General features: G+C 41.0%; 1 protein-coding gene across 1 annotated transcript in view; it reads left to right on the top strand.

The window, feature by feature from the left end:
* The first annotated feature begins 1359 nt into the window (after positions 1–1359).
* Positions 1360–17309, top strand: part of LOC147690125 (alpha-1-antitrypsin-like) — a 95575-nt gene continuing 79625 nt past the window's right edge. The window contains exon 1 of the mRNA XM_086937726.1: positions 1360–1585. The gene's annotated coding sequence lies outside the window, so the exon portion shown is untranslated. The remainder of the gene's footprint in view (positions 1586–17309) is intronic.

Below are 17309 nucleotides of genomic sequence, written 5' to 3'. Positions count from 1 at the left end.
TTTACCAAATCTTAAAGATTACTATAACGCATACTTCGCACAGTATCTGTCAAGATTTAAACAACCAGTCAATGACCAGACATTATTTATAAAAAAAATGTTTGACCTAATCTGTCAAGAGATTAAAATCAGGGGAAAATGAGTAGTAACAAGGCTTTCTGGGGGGCTTCAAAGCCAGGAGAGCTTCAAAGGAGTAAACCGCACTTACTTGGGAACAGAGAGAAATGGGGACAGCATCCCTTGCCCCTGGTGCGCACTCAGCGTGGACGGGCGCAGACGGGCTGGACTTAGGCGCAACTTCGGCGCGGGCCCACTTTTCGCGTCCGCTGAGCGCAGAGGAAGTCATGGAGTCTAAATAAGGTTGGGCCTGAGTGTCGAGCCCCGCATGACCCTCTGAGGCCAATGAGGGCAGGGACACCAAATGTTTGCCGGCGCCCTCCACAGCAAACGGGAAAACCCGTGGTGGACCGGGGCGCTGGCAGGATGAACGTGAGGCGGGTAAGAAACGCAAAGGGATGGGCAAAAAGGCAAACTAGCAAACAGTTTTAAAATATACAACTGAAACAGGGCGACATAGTAATCATGAAGCCATATACAATTTTTAAATGCTGCAAAGTTAAAATCAGCAGCAATGTTAAGATTGAGGCAGCGTTATCAGGCACTCGGTTACAGGGAACAAAAAAAAACTGCATGACTGCAATTGTCATCGCAAACCATTGATTTGATACTGACACATGAAAAAGAGTTATATTTTTTCACAAAGTGGAAGCTGCCCTTGAGGGACAGCTTCCAAATTGTTAATAAGAATTGTCATCATTTAATGGGAGGAGAGAATGGTCTAAGGCACTGTTGCATGTGCTCCCCCAAAATGATTCAGGAGTATGTATTTTCTGTTTTGTATTTTATTTTAGGCCCTATGCCTCCAAATAAAAAAGAAAAGGGTTATAATAAATCGTCAGCCATCCTAAGAATGTGAATGCAGGAATGGAGGCCTGCTGTCCCATCTCTTCCAGGCCTCCAACCCCTGCATTTAAATGATTTTGGGAGGATTCACAAATTGAATCTATAGTATTGGGGCATTGGTTCTGCAAAACCCGTTCGATACTATTTTTTCTCTACAATGCATTAGTTATCTTCTGCAGCGTAAAAGTAATTTTGGGTTGTATTGTAATACTGTGCACAACTTGCATTTGTGTTGCGAGCTGAGATTAGTACTTCATGCAGCTTGTTAATTCAATGGAAGTGAAAGGACATTTGGCTGATCAAGGTCACTGTTTTCAGAAAAGTTCGTCAAAGCAAAGAGTCTTCTCAGATAAGATAAAATAATGTATTTATTCTGGACCGGCAGCATTGCACAATGTAGAAACCGTGATGCACGTGTACAGATTGATTGGAGCCCAAAGGCAACCTATCACAGTTTAAAGTCCAGTAAACGCTGAAGCAAACAAGAAAAAAACAGACCGGTAAAATGTCATCATTATTGATTCTGATACCGCTGAGGTTGTGAATCATGTGTTACAAATACGCCTACTGTTATATTGCAATCTGCACATCCAGAGAGAGTATCTATCAGCTATATACATAGGTAAGGCACTGAGCACTATAAACAGAGTTCCAAAGCGGTCTTCTGAAAGTGACTTTTTTACAATCTAATTTCATGCTAATTTAGGATAAACGTGATATACTTGTAAATATTCAGCAGTATATTTTATTTATTCTCAGTAAGCAGCATATACCAATCCTACAAGCTATTTTTTTCAAAGTATACTTTAGAACTGCTAGAAGATTACAACCAGATGCTTCTATTTTCATAGACTATAAATGTGTATTTACTATATTGTCCTCAGTTTAATTTTATTTGATAGACATAAACTATAGATTCAGAAGTACTGCCAAAGATGTCTGCCTGGCCTTTCATTGTCCAGATATGAAGCAATTTGATGTGTTGCACGGTCATAGTTGTATCTTTTAATCTCATGATCCCCTGAACTATATTGAGAATAAGGGGTGGTTTGCTATCTGTATAAGTGAAAATCATAAGCACCCGATTGTACTGCATGTGCCTGAGAACCCTGTCCATACGAACTGCATCATTTAGCAGCAGGGCTCCTTGTTCGTTACTAACAAATATGTGTTCCACTCTTTTAAGGAAAGTGTATTAGTAAGGAAATCTCAAAGAACCGATCAAACTCAAGGTCTGTTTGAAAGTGCTAATTTAATCTCATACCAGTGGACATTTACTAACATCTTAGTCAATCGTTGTTTGTGTGTTGAAGTCCTCATTTGGTCCGAAATCATATCTATATTTTAACGTTGCTATGTTACCTTTGCTCAGATTCTTTTGATAGCTCATTGAGAAAGAGTGCTTCTGAGTTGCTGTTAATTTTTGAAAGCTTGAATCATTCAGCTGCGCTATTTTTTTAATTAACTGACCATTTAAGGGAGAACATAAGAGATAGATCACAAAATATTGTTGGTTGGTGATATTTCATGTCTTTGGTGGTCCTTATGACAGCGCATGATGCAAACCTTTCACCATCGCTCTGAAAGTAGGTTTGTGAAGGTGGTAATTAGTGACAATAATGTTTGTGCCTATACGTTGTGTTTATTTGTTTGATATGTTGGTGATTTGTTGTGTTTTGTATTGCAATGTTGGTGCTACAATGTTTGTGTTCAGCGTTACTACATTCTGCTGGATAACCTCTAAACTGTGGTTGTTGTTTTGCATTCCGTTTTCACAGTTTTTATGTTGTGCCATATTATGTTTTTGCTGTATTGTTGCTTTGCTTTATGGCGCATTATTGTGTCCTCTTGTGTTATGCAATTATATTGAAAGGTAAATGATTTATGCTATATTTGTAGCTAAACCCAGCACATTCCTTTCAAGTCACCATGGCAAATTACATTTACTGCCGTTTAATATGTTAAAATACCTTTTTCAACTCTTCATATGATTAAGACACTAGGGTGCCTATTCAGAAACGGCATTTTGTAGAACATTTAGTTGTACTACACTTGTACTACTCACATACAACAAAAATAATAACCTACATGCGGATGTCTTTACCTTTGCCTCACCTTTCTTTTCACTTCAGAGATCTCTGCTCTGACTGCAGATATCCTAGCCCTTACTATGCCGAAGTCTGTGCATGTACGCCTATGTTTTAATGGTAAATAAGAGAGGGAGGGGGGAATGTGGGAAAATGTACTTTAGCTTAGACCTGCGGTAAATCCATCACCACACATTGCCAAGAACAGGTACAGCAACATGCTTGATTGAAAATAATGGATGAGGGGACTCAAACTAACACCCATAGGTGTGTGCGTGTCACCAGTTACCAGTTGTGGGTAGTTATAGTTAGCTCTGCTTTTCGGTAGGCGGAGTGTTTTTTGCATTCGCACTTTTCAAATAAAAAGTTTGTCCACCTCAGCTGCTTCCTAGAAAGGTTTGGGGTTATCCGTTCAGCAGGGACCGAGAAAAAAAGGAGGTCCCAAATCAAGAAAATCATCATTCATTTTCCATAAAGTTTTTTTAGACAGGTTTTATAAAAAATTACACCAAATTCAGTAGGAAGCTAGATCCTGGTCTGCAGATTACGCATGTTGTGATTTGGTGTAAATCCATTGAACAGTTTTCGAGATAGTAAAGGTCAAATATAATTGTAATGTGATGTGATAATAGCTTTATTTCAGCAGATGATGCCATAAAATTATTCAAAAATATAATGTACATATAAAAATAGAGATGTCATCATCATCATCATCATAAAACCTTTATTTGGATTTGAGTGAATTCATTTCTTTGAGTAGCATTAATAGCATTGGTGCAAGGCTACAGAAGATTTCCAATCGGGATAAAATACATACAACATTTTTCAAATACAAAATTATATCATTCTAAAATCATCTGTGGGTTGACAACAGTGATGTAATCACTGATGTCATTTGATATGTCATCAGTGATGTTATAAATGTAATGAGTGATGCCATATGTGCGGTCATAAGCAGTGCATGGTGGCGGCACAAGTTATAAGTTACAAGTTATGCTGCGCACTATAACTGATGAATTTCTGTTTTAGTTCAAATTATTAAAGTTCACACCGACAAATTCACCTAACTAACATATATATGTATATGTTTATATATGTTTATATATGTATATGTTTATATATATATATACATCCAGTTGAAGGTGGTCCCCGAAACACGTAGACTCTCCACACTCTGCACGAAGGTGTATTAAATACACACTTTTTATTTTTTTTAGCAACTTGCTTGTGGACTCTGCTTTATGGTGCTGTGGAAACTCTCGCCGTATGGAGGTGTGGAGCCTGCTGAAATATATATATATATATATATATATATGCAGATTCAGCTCCACACAGCTTGGCACAGCACAGCACGGCGTGACACCAATAGAAGGAGACGGACTAGCCAGGTACAGCAAAGATGTTGTTTATTCACAAATCAGCAACGCGTTTCGGGCTTCCTCGCCCTTTGTCAAGCTATATATATATATATGCAGAGTTTCCTTTTGGATAGATCCCAATGTGTACAACTGGGCACTTATGTATCCAGGACCACAACTGTGGATGAGGATGTGCCTCAGGGCTCCATTTTAAGCCCTACTCTGTTCAATATCTATGTGTCATTTCTGTCTTCAGTTATTAAATCCTGCGGTTTCCAAACCATCTGCTATGAGGACCCAGTAGTGACCAGAGATAGATTCAAGCTTTGCATGACAAAAATAGCTGCATGGATGAAAAAGAACTTCCTGCAACTTAATTCCAACTAAACCGAGATCTTATTGTTTGGGAAAGTTGAGGACTTATGGACTGAGGTATGGTGAACTTGGAGAAGCTCCCTCCTTAAACAAATGGGCAAAAAACTTGGGCGTCCTAATGGATAGTAAACTATCTATGGAGGAGCATGTGAAGACCCTATCTTGCAAATGTTTTGGACTGATGCGTACGCTAAAGAAGATCTTCCCCTGGATTCCTCTCCCCACCAGAAGGGTTCTGATACAGGCAGTTTTAGTCAGTAGACTTGACTATAGAAATGTGGTGGGGATGAGGGAAGACCTGCTCTCAAGGCTACAAGTCATACAAAACACGGCGGCACTCTTAGCCCTGAACAAGCCAGCATGCACCCCTTCCTTACCATTATTGAGAGAGTTACATTGGCTCCCCATTAGGAAAGGAGAAGTTTTCAAACTTCTGTGCCTGGTTTTTAAAGCCCTTGTCGGACTGGGACCAAGATACCTAACAAAGAAGTTAGAATGGTGTACCCCGGCCAGGCAGTTGAGATCTAGTGGCCAAAAGCTCCTTCAAACCCGGAGAATTAAAAAGGCTAAGATGGGAGGTCGTGCCTTTTCCTATCTGGCCCCCAAATATCGGAAAACATTGCCAGAAGACCTGCGAGCATGTCCCACTTTTACAATCTTTTTGCGCATTTTTAAACATACCTAGTGCTGAAATCCACGAGTGCACTTGGCGCCCTGCAGTCTCCTCGGTCCACCGCCAGTCATTAGCGGACTGTTTGTTGCGGAGGGAGACTCCAGGGGACAGCCTCATTGCAAAGTGACTCACTTCCGGGTTGGGCCAGTAAGAACCGCCATCTTGGTTGGGTTAGCGGTCTAGCAGCTCCGCTCCCAACCAGACACAGACACTATAACTCTAGGAAATGGCGCGAGAGCGCAGCGGGCGTGCCGGCGGCGCACCAAAGGTAAGCCCGGCTGCGTCCGTCCGTGCCTCGACTGGGCACAGGGCCTGTAACCATAGACTATTTGAACCCCATATACCAACATCTAATACAAGGACCATTACCTACACAAAATCACAACTTATGGACTTGAGTACCTCCATCAATAGTCATGCTTGCATCCGCTACAGCCTAGACGGCTTTAATAACAAAACAGCAGCCAGATGCCCTAACTGCTCCCTTAAGGTGACCCCAACAGCACTAGTACCACCTCCCAGTGATCATGCTATTCATGTTAATTCTAATCCCATTAATTTTGTACTTATTAATGTGCGCTCTCTCCCCAAACATAAGATAGAAATACAGGATTTACTAACTAGTCATAAGTTAGATCTTGCTTTTATAATGGAAACGTGGGGTGACTCTTCTTCAGGCCCTGACTTTTGTGCGGCTACCCCAGAAGGCTATAGTGTTTCTAGACACGATAGACCTTTAAAAAAGGGTGGGGGGTTGGCGATTATTCACCGAGACACATTTGCTATAAAAATAGAACCAATTATGTTATCGGTTTGTAAACCAATGACCTTTTCTATCACCTTTCCCAACACACAATCGTTCAGAGGAATTTTGATCTATCGCCCACCAGGTCCTCGAGCGGGCTTCTAAAAAATCTACACAATCTTATGGAATCTATGGCAGGAACTTCCATCTTGAATCCGTACAGGATAAGGAATCCTCCTCCCTTATAACAGACCTTCCGTCAGCAGGCTTACAACAATTGGTCATTACACCTACTCATACGGCAGGTCACATCCTGGATGGAATCTTTACGAGTAACACTAATATCTCAATATCCTCGGTTCTACCTCTCACTTGGTCCGACCACTCTGCAATAATCTGTACTATACAAATCACAAAAGCTAAGGCAAGACATACTATACCGCACACCCCCAAACAAGTCAGAGCATGGAAAAATACTGATATTAGTCTCCTGCATAAAAGGCTGTCCTCTACCAAACAGGAAGTTACAGCAGATCCTGATACAGCGGCCAATGACTATTCTTCCTGGCTACATAAGGCCTTTAGCATAACAGTACCAGTTAAGAATGTCTCTCCTAACCGGAATGTCCCGTCAGCCCCCTGGTTCTCAGAGGCTTTAAGATTGGAACAACAATGGTGCAGAAATTTAGGGAGGAAATGGCGTAAAAATGATGACAACAATGCAAAAGATCTATACAAGGACTCACTTACTAAATACAAACACCTTATCCTAGCCGAAAAAAGCAAATACTATCAAACACAAATAGATCTGGCTCAAAACTCCACCAAGCAGCTATTTCAGGTGGTAACCAAATTATCCAATCCACCCACAAGCACAGTCACAGAGGTGTCACCTGATCTTTGCAACTCCCTTGCAGATTTCTTTGAAGACAAAGTGCTGCAGATTCATTCAAATTTTGCTACGCAAGTTAAGACAGATTCCGTGGCTAGAGACAGCGTGCCTGATAACCTGGTTGCGGATTTTTTCAGAATTTAGCCAAATCTCATCCGAACAGTAAAAGAGCTTATTCTCTCCACAAAGTCAAGTTCCCCTTTGGACCCCTGCCCTCCCCCCATTGGTAAAACTTATTTCGGAGCACATAGCCCCTATACTTACTAACATTTTTAACTCAATGTTCAATACTGGATTATATCCTTTGATTTGGAAGAAGACCATCATTAAACCTCTTCTAAAAAAAAACACCTTGGATCCACAGAACCCAAAAACTATAGGCCTATCGCATGCCTCCCTTTCCCCTCAAAGATTGTTGAAAAGATAATGAATATTCAATTATCTCAATATATTGATCATAATAATCTCTTGGACTCGACTCAATTTGGGTTCAGGAAGGGCCATGGGACGGAGACAGCCCTGATCAAGGCGGCGGATGAAATTCGGATGATCCTAGATCAAGGTGGAGCGGCGATTCTTGTCCTATTGGATTTGACCGCGGCTTTCGACACGGTCGATCATTCTATTCTTATCGACCGTGTCTCAGCATGGGCATAGGACATAAAGCTAAAATGCTACTCACTTCTTTCCTCACCAACCGCACTCAATCGGTGAAATTGGGAGAATTCTATTCACCAATGTTTTCCCTTCCATGTGGAGTACTACAAGGATCCTCCATTAGTCCGACCTTATTCAATATTTATGTGTCGGACTTGGCCAGGACCATTAAAAAACTAGGGATGAGAATAATGTCATATGCCGACGACACCCAACTGGTGCTGGCAGTACACAATGATGGAATGCAAGTGGCAGCCAGCTTTCAGGAGGGAATGTTAACTATCAGTTCCTGGATGGCACGAAATTGTCTAAAGCCAAACTCCGACAAAACGGAGGTAATGACGTTTGGTAGTTTATCACCTAGCTGGTCCCCCACGTGGTGGCCAACCGATTTGGGATCACTGCCGCAACCGGTTAAAACAGTGAGAAACCTCTGGGTGTTGTTTGACGACAAGCTTTCATTCATTCATCATGCGAATGCTGTTGTATCTGCATCCTTTAACATTCTTAGAATGGTAAAGAAGCTGCTTCCCTTCCTTCCCCTTAGTGCGGGAAAAACTCTCATGTGCACGCTGGTCTTGGCAAAGATCGATTATTGTAATGGCCTCTTTCTGAATGCTCAGGAGAGAGTCTTAAACAAATTACAATTAGTGCAAAACGCAGCAGCAAGACTGCTCTCTGGTACGCCAACATTTAAATCCATATCCCCAGTTATCCGCCAACTACATTGGCTACCAATTAGAAGCCAAACAACATTTAAGGCTCTATGTATAACATACAAAGCTATTAACAACTTTGGACCAGAGTTTCTGAAAAAGGCTCTATGTCTATACACTCCTGCTAGAACTCTTCGTTCATCCTCAGCACGCTGCCTGACCATCCCACGCACAAAGAAATCATCATGGGGAGACAGAGCATTCATAGTCGCTACCACCAGACTGTGGAATACCCTTCCTCTCCACATTAAGGCCAGCCCATCCCTCATGACATTCAGGAAGTCGGTAAAAACTTAACTGTTCAATCAGTGAGTACGCTCTACAATCTTAGGTTCCTCTGTCTTACAGCGCCGAGACACCTCCGGGTAGTTGTGCGCTATAAAAATTTCATAAATAAATAAAGTAAATAAAGTGCTGAAAGAAAGTGCTATGTGATTGTTTTCCATATTGATGAACAATGAAGCTGCCCAGAAGCTAAATATTGAACCTAATATTGCCAGTGCTAGAGCAGATATATTCAAGTCAAAAAGCCCATCATAATTTGAAAGTAGCAACGTGCTATGCCGAATGGCAAACAAACCCCTTGCGAAGGTGATTGGGCACTAGTGTCACACCTAGATCCCTACCAAAAATGAATGAAAGCTTAGAAATCATACTTATTCAATGCAGTGTGAACATGTGTGGGATCCAACAGAGAGGTATAGGCACTGTTGGTATGTGAAAGTTAAAATTAAAACCAAACATCAATTATAAAATACATGAAAATTAGAGAAAGTTACGTAAATCCTCACTGGTATTTAAACCATTAGGCATTTTTGCATCTAGTGCTAGTATGAAATGTGACTCCATTTGTCATAAACACTTTTTTCTGTTGCCACCTCTTTTTGATGTAGGGACTGCCCCGATCACAAAGTATTTGAGCTTGTTTAAATTGTTGTGTTGCACTAACTTGAAGTGTCGGGCCACAGGATAATTGGGATCATAATTGACTGCTGCCCTCAAATGCTGTAGAATTCTATTGAACACTGGAAGGTTCGTACTGCCTACATACTTGAGCCCACATGTACAGCATAATCTGTGCGGCACGTGTAATGGCCCTTAATCTGAACCAGTTTGGGGCTGAATGTTGTTCTATACTCTGTGGTATTTGCGCCAAATTTACAAGCGCAACATGTGCTGCACTTAAAAAAATCTGTTCTGCTAGATAGCCAAGTTTTTATAGGGATAAATTCTGGACTGTTTTTACTAATACATCCTGCATATATGTAGCTCGCCTGAAAGTGATAGTAGAACACTGGTAGAATTTGCCTGTAAAACTGGTAGAATTTGGTTTAAAGTCAAATCAGTCAAAACGATTGGCCAGTGGGAATAGATGATGTGTATTATTTTCTTCTCTTGCCTACTGAATGTTGTGATTAATCTAGTGTCCTGCGGTGTAACCTCAGTTGTACTTGTGAGGGGAGTAGATGTAATGACTTGGGGAGTAGAAGTAATGACTCTATCAACTTTCGACACTAGGCATGTCTCTCTAGTGTGTATATTGGCATTAGCGAGGGACTTCTCTAAAACTTTGCATTTATAACCTCTGGCAATGAAGCCATGTAATGCCTCCTGTTGACACTGCTTGAGGTCTGTGTCCAAACTGCATATACGGAGGATTCTTAAGAAGGCACCGTATGGGATGATTTGAATCAAGTGTCGTTGATGTGAGATACTTACGTGAAGGATTGAATACCCCGCTGGGCTCTTGCGGTGGAGTTTGGTATGGATCTCACCGCTACATATATATAACTGTACATCTAGAGATTCTACACTTTACTTACTGATTTCAGCTGTGAATTGTAAGTTTAACCCATTGTTGTTGTAGAGTATACAAAGGCTTGTGCTTCCTCGTTGGTGCCATTACATATAATGCAGACATCACCTATAAATCACCAATAATGTATCACGTGTGAATCCCAAGCTTTTTTGTGTAATGCTCTGAGGACATGCTCGTCATACCAGCCCACATGAAGACATGCGTAGCTGGGGGAAAACATGCCCTCATTGCAACTCCCCTCAATTTATGGTACAGTTCCCTGTTGAAAGGAAATAGTTGTTGTTTATGCATAGATCAATCATAGTAAGAATCCTGCAATTGTATTCCTGTAAACAAATAGATCTTTGGTCAAGGTAATATTCAACAGCAGCCATCCTATCTTCATTATGGATGCTAGTATATAGTGATGTTATGTCCATTACGATGAAAAAATAATCCTATTTCCATTGCGTGGAGGGTAGTGTGGTAACGTATTCCTGTAGAAAAAACTGTAGGTATTTTGACATGGAGTCCATTAAACTTTTCCTAGCCAAGATGATGGGCCACCCTGGAATAGGAACAACAGGGTTTTTATTCACTTTAGGCATAAGTAAAGAACTGGTGTAATGGGGTGTTCATTTTTTAGAAAGTTTACTTTGTTCATTGTCAACCACCCCTTTTGATTCCACTGTGTGAGATGTTGAAACACTGGTTCCTTGACTTTTCGAAGATCTTGTACTGAGGCTTTTCTGTAACAACTTGGGTCGTCCATATATCTTTTGGCCTCCTCTAAATACTGCACTTTCGGCCAAAGGGTGATGTTGCCTCTCTTATCTGCTTTATTTACAATTATTTCATGATTATCCCCCAATTGTTTCATGAGATTGAAAATCGTACTTGAAGGTAGTTTCTCTGATGTTTTTTATGATTGATGGTACAGTTGGGTTGTTTTTATATTTCCTCTACAACTCTGTCACTAAAAACATCTATAGTGCCCTTTGGCATCATTGGAACGAAAATGGATGCTGGGAGAAATGACTACTGGCCGTTTGACCCGTGTTGATTCTGATTGGCTAAAGAATGTAGAAGCCTGAGAGTGGGGATATCCGTTGCTTGTAAATTAGTGTCACTGACTTTGGATGCTGTGACAATGTTGGGGCTAGTTGTGGAATCTTTCAATTGATAATATTTTGTGAGCTTTTATTTCCTAACAAAACCTTTATTTGTATTTGTGTGAATTCATTTCTTTGAGTAGCATTGGTGTAATCATTGCGGGGGTTATAGTCAACTCAGCTAACTATAGCAGCTGAATTTTATTGGGTTTGTATGAGTAAAATCTATCTCTAACTATAACATCCCTGTGACCTTTGTTTTTGTCAGTGAATTTCTAAGTCACCAGTCGCTAAGTCGCTAAGTCGCAGTCGCCAGTAGGAAGTTATAGTTAGGAGCTAGTTTCCATAGGAAATCCGTAACATTCTATTGGGAATAACTTTGGCGCCGGTTGATGAATCTTCGCAAATTTCTCAAAGAAGATGGCCCGCTCTGCTCCGCTTCTTCTCTGAAAGTTTTGGGGGGATTTGTCAAGTGGGGCTGAGAAAAAAGGGGGGTCCCAAATTGTGTTTTCAGCCCGAACTGCTGAACGGAATTACAAGAAATTTGGCAAAATGGTAGAGTCTGATTCACAGATCACGCTTTTGCTTAAATGGTGTAAATCCCTCCAGTAGTTCCTGAAAAAATCGAAAGAAAAAATATATATATATCTAGGTGCGCGCACCGTGCACGCATCGGGTGTGCGCAAGCGGAATTCTGATTTGCTGTTAGATGTCTAATTTCCTCATTGCCTGCTCCCTGTCGCCACCCTTTTTGGTCTTGGGGATAGTGTCAATAACATAATACGAGAGGTCATGTAAATTGCTTTCTTGAACCTCGCGAAAATGTCGCGCGACGGGGTAGGTTGGGTCACAGTTTTTAATGGCCCGAATATGTTGCAACACTCTTTTATTTGCTGGCAGTTTTGTGCTGCCCACATATTGAAGAGGGCAGGTACACTCTAAGACGTAAATCGCGTATTCAGTTTTGCAATGCAGAGGTTTAGAGATCATGATTTCTTTTTTACTAAAAGCCGTACAGTAACTCTTTTTGTTTATCCAAAGTTGACACGCCTTGCATGACCTACAGGCAATGAACCCATTAGATGTTGCTAGCCAATTGTTTGATGATGATCTTTCAGGATTACTCCAAACCAAGTCCCCATACATTGAAGGTGCTCTCCTAAATGTTATACTAGGTCTAATCGGCATCTCAGCACCTATTACTGGGTCACTTCTCACTAGCGCCCAGTTTCTGTTAATGATTTTGGTGATGTTTTTCTCCTGAGTAGTGTATGGACTATTTAGTCTTACAGGGTCAGGATTACCAACTGTTATATCATTAGGTTCTCTGATTTTTTTAGGGACAAGTAGGGTATTTCTGTCTAGCTTCTGGGTTTTATCAATAGCTGTTTGTATTGTTTTAAGAGGGTATCCTCTTGCGAGGAACCTCTCTTTGCAGCCAAGAAGATCCTCTGCTAAATCTGCTGGGTTACTGCAAATTCGTTTGATGCGTAGCATCTCCCCGTAGGGGATGCTATTTATCAAATGGCGAGGATGAAAACTTGTAAAATGCAGAATAGAGTTTCCGGCTGTTTCCTTTCTATATAACTTGGTTTCCAGCCTGTCATCAATCACCTGTAACTGAACATCTAAAAAATTGATCTGAGACAAGCTAATGGTAGATGTAAAACGTAAATTGACATTGTTTTTGTTGAATGATTCTACCCATTCTACGGCTTCTTTTTCTGTTCCGTCCCACACAAAAAATAAATCATCGATGTATCTATAGTACATTCTAACATGATCATCATATTGCTTTCCATGCGTGCTTCTGAGAGGACCAGCTCCTCCCACCAGCCCATAAAAAAAAAATATATATATATATATATATATATATATATATATATATATATATATATATATATATATATATATATATATATATATATATATATATATATATATGTATATATGTATATATGTGTGTATGAATATATATATATATATATATATATATATATATTTCGGTCATTTCATTCACATCAGAGAAACTCAGCAGTTATATTACCTGACCTAACTATAACTTACGCCCCCACAATGCACTGCTTATGACCTCAAACATTACATAACGCATGACATGGTCAGTGACATCACTGATGATATCACTGATGACATCTCAAATGACATCTAAAATGACATCACTGATTATACCATCCAGTGACAGTGAGTGTTTTCCAACAGTTACTGGGTGTTTAACATATATACTACAGTAAGTGGCTGTGGGAGCGCCTGTGTAGGTGAGACAGTGGGTGTGTATGTGGTGTATAGCAGAGTATGTATACTTGAGGGAGTGGGTATGTGTTTACATAGGTAAAGGAGTGGGTGCTTTAATGAGTGTTTGAGTAAGGTACTGACTGTGTGAGTCTTTTTATGGGTGAGTGAGTGAGTGGGAAATTGGCTGTAAAGGTGAATAGGAGGGTGAATGAAGGACTGAATGGGTGAATGTTTGGGAGTGTCAGTGGCTATAAATGGTGTATAAGAAGATGTATGAGTGCATGAATGAATGACTAAGCAGGTTCATAAGCGTCCTTAAGGGTGAGTGACTGTGAGTGTAAATGGGTATACGGGTGAGTGAGAAACTGGGTGTATGAGTGGCCATATGGGTGAGTGAATGGGTGTGTGAGTGGCAGTGTGAGTGACTGACTGAGTGTGACAGGCTGTGTGGGAGAGTATCTGTTTGCCTCAGTAACTGTATAGATGAGTGAGTACATGTGTTGGTATATGTATGAGTACATACGTGGGTGTGTGAGTAACTGTATTGGTAAGTAAGTGGCTGTTTAAGTGACTGTATGGATGAGTAGGTGTGTCAGTGTCTGTATGGGTGACTGGTTCAGTGTGTGAGTTGCTGTATGGATATATGAGTGGGTATGTAAGTGTCTGTATGGATGAGTTGATGTGTGAGTGGCTGTATACAGGGCCGGACTGATTACCGGGTGTTTTGGAATGCTGCCGAGCTGGGGGCTGATTTAACTGCAGTGGGGTCTGATTTTGTTGATGGAGACCTGCGTGTGCTTTGAAATAAACAAAGCAAAATAAATTTAGTTCAACACACAGGTCCCCATCAACGAAATCAGCCCCCAGCTCAGCAGCATTCCAAAACACCCGGTAGCCATTCTGGCCGTGGCTGTATAGACCAATGAGTAGGTTTATGTGTTTGTATGGGTCTGTGAATGGGTGTGTCAGTGGCTGTGTCAAAGTGGGTGTATGAGATATTGTGTGGGGGTGTAAGTGGTGGTGAGTAGATCTGTGGATGATGTCATCAGTGATGTCATTTGAGATATCATCAGTGATGTCACTGACCATATATTGAGTGATGTAATATGAGGTCATAAGCTCAGCTAACTATAACTGCTGAATTTCTCTGGTTTTGTACAAGCCTATATCATCCCTGTATCCTTTGTTTTCTTTTCAGTGAATTTCTAAATTTTTTTCATTATATATCCTAACTATAATGCCTCTGTTACTTTTTTTTTTCATAGTAAAAGATATCAAGACACTATACTCACAGACACAGAGGAACGACAATTACAGAAACAACTGTAACAAAAAATACACTGATTTAGTGGCAGAGATCCAAAAGGCTGCCAATGTGATTGTCCGTCAATCAGACAAGGGGGGCAACATTGTTTTGTGGGCAAGGGACTTGTACTTAGAAGAGGCGACTGCCCAGTTGAATGATATCTCCTGTTACAGACACTGTGATCTGGCGGTCATTAAAAATGCCCAAAGTACATTTTATTCATTGCTCATGGGATGGCGGTCATCTGGTCTCATTAGCATGGATGAACTTAAATATCTAAAAAATGATTTTCCTATTATGCCCGTGCTCTACCTGATCCCCAAGATCCACAAGAACTCGCAGAAACCCCCCGGAAGACCGATTATCTCTGCATGTGGGGGGTTGCTAGAGAATACTACAATCTATGTGGACTCATTCTTGCAGGAACATGTGTTAGGATTACCCTCTTATGTCCAGGACTCCAGTGACTTTTTAAGAAAGCTAAGCACTGTTCAGTGGGATCCATCATACCTGCTTGTAACACTTGATGTCTCTGCCCTATATACCAGCATCATCCATGCGGACGGTCTCAGGGCAGTGGCCTATTACTTGGGTTTCCGTCCGATTGTTTTGGCAGAACACAACAAAATGCTGTTATCAATGATAAAATTCTGTTTGAATAACAATTACTTTATGTTTAATAAACAGCACTTCCAGCAAATCAGAGGTGTAGCCATGGGGGCCTGTTTTTCGCCCAGTTACGCCTGCCTTCACATGGGGTACTGGGAGAGGCAGGTCCTCACTGGCGAACACTCTGAGATTTGCAGGAATCACATTGTTCGGTGGTTCAGATACATCGATGATGTATGCATGATCTGGAAAGGAACCACCGAGCAGGTCACAGAATTTATCGACAAGTTGAACAAGAACAATTACAACTTGTCATTTACTTCTGATATCAGCAGCACAAATGCCACCTTTTTGGATATTGCCATAAATATCACCAATGGATAAATTCAAACATCTCTGTTCAGAAAGCCCACGGCTGGCAATACTGTGTTGCATGCACAGAGCCACCACCCTCCCCATTTGATCCGCAGCATCCCCTATGGGGAAATGCTGCGGATCAGAAGAGCATGCAGCACTGAAGCACAGAATCAGAAAGCCCAGGAAGAGTGCAAACAACGATTTCTGGCTCGAGGATATGACAAAAAGGTGATCCTGGCTGCCATCAGGAAAGCCAATGCCATACCCCGTTCTGAAGCCCTGGAACATAGGGGGACACGAAATTCCACCACAACCCCAACACAACAACCTACCAGACTCATTTGGGCCTTTAACAATCAGCATGGTGCGTTAAGAAAAATTGTAAATAGGCATTGGGGTCTGGTCAAATGTGATCCCATTATAGGCAAATATATGCCCACAAAACCTGCGATTACATATAGAAAAGCATTTTCCTTACAGGACGCACTAGTAAAATCAAGCCCTGAGTTAGTGAATAAACAAGATTGGTTGGCTGGGAGCAAAGGCTTCAGAAACTGTGCTTCGTGCAAAGCGTGTATTCAGGGAGTGAACAAGACCGAGTACCGCATTCCATTTTCGGACACCCCATGTAAAATCAAGAAAAAAATCACATGCAAAAGTGAATTCTGTGTTTATGTTTTGGAATGCCCATGTGGCCTTCGTTACGTGGGCAGTTCCAAATTGCAGGTGCATAAAAGGGTCCTTCAGCACCTACGGGCCATAAAGTCTAACGACCCAGCATACCCGGTTGCTAGGCATTTCAGAGAGAAACATAACAGCAACAGCTCTCTCTTAAAATATTATGCCATAGACATGATTGCACCTATGAGAAGGGGTGGTAACAGGGAAGCAGCGTTGAGAAGATTGGAAACACGCTATATTCTCATGCTAGATAGCAAATTTCCCAATGGGTTAAATGCATCAGAAGATTTTTACACCTGTTTATAGCTTTGCTTTCTGTACAGATTATCTCTATTGGTTTGTTCCTTGTGGTACTATAACATGTATCTCATTCAGATATTCCACAACATGGTTTTTGTTCAGTACTTCCAGCTTGGCCAGTGGTCTGTCTAGGGATATATGTGCCCACATGTCATAATTATTTCGCCTGGTGATCCTACTGTTTTAGTCGACAGATTAGATTATAATATACTTAACATCATGATCATGTTTATAATCGATTTGGAATCTGGTCGTTGATTTTAATCATATTCACTTGCACTTTGTTTTACAATTTCGGTTATCCAACCAGTGTGGGTTTACAGTTAGCCAATGGTTTTTAATCAGATCCAAGTGTATCTCATAATCAGGTTTCCTGGTTTAAGGGTGTATGTACTTAAACACTGGCTCAGACAAATATGTGCATCTA

Source organism: Lissotriton vulgaris, chromosome 9 (genome assembly GCF_964263255.1).
Source record: "Lissotriton vulgaris chromosome 9, aLisVul1.2, whole genome shotgun sequence".
NCBI classification, from domain to species: domain Eukaryota; kingdom Metazoa; phylum Chordata; class Amphibia; order Caudata; family Salamandridae; genus Lissotriton; species Lissotriton vulgaris.
Note: the sequence above shows the minus strand (reverse complement) of the source record. Positions and strands in the feature narration are given on the sequence as shown.